This window comes from Octopus bimaculoides, chromosome 9 (genome assembly GCF_001194135.2).
Source record: "Octopus bimaculoides isolate UCB-OBI-ISO-001 chromosome 9, ASM119413v2, whole genome shotgun sequence".
Classification (NCBI taxonomy): domain Eukaryota; kingdom Metazoa; phylum Mollusca; class Cephalopoda; order Octopoda; family Octopodidae; genus Octopus; species Octopus bimaculoides.
In genome coordinates, this window is record NC_068989.1 from 74,024,972 (window position 1) to 74,025,869 (window position 898).

Sequence of the window (898 nt, forward strand, 5' to 3'; positions counted from 1 at the left end):
TGTGTGTGTGTGTGTGTGTGTGTGTGTGTGTGTGTGTGTGTGTGTGTGTGTGTGTGTGTGTATATATATATATAAATATATACGTATACATGCAATATATACATTATGATCACACACACACGTACTCGCACATACATACATATGTAAGTGTACTAAAATTCATTCAACATTAATGAACTGCAGAATATCTGAAATTACTTGACAACAATTCTCACTCCCAGAGTGAACAAAAATTTTAGCTCCTGTTTATCATTACAACAAGGAGCAGCGTAATCTCAAGCGGAGTTGTCCCATTGGGACTGCAAAAGAAAACACGGGATATAGTTTTATTAAACGGTGACAAAATACAATTCGATCACTGTAATGAAATATGCATACTGCAACTGATTACTTACTTCTATGTATATTAAAAAAAAATATCGGTATGTGAGAACATACGTGAACGTAACGTATTTCATACATACTACCTTTCAGAATAGAGGCGGTGTGAAATGACTGGTTGACTGGAGTTTATTTTGGCGTAATGATTAGTTTGCTTGCAATGCTCGTAAACAATTCCAACTTATTTTCGACTCCAGAAAATGTACTACTTGGACGAAAATCGAATTTACATAACTTACAATAATTTGGGATTAATGATTAGTTGCTTATGTATGAGCACATATACATATATATGCATATGTGTATTATATATCCGCTGCATAGGAAATCTGCAATGGGTCCATAAATACCGTCTTGGTTATAACCTTGGAGCCCTAGTAATCCGTTACAGCACTTACCTAGCGTACCTAATCGTTTAGATCACCTGCGAAGTAAACCGTCATATTTTTTATATTTATGTATGTATATGTACATACATATATATATGTATATATAAACACACATCCATATATATATA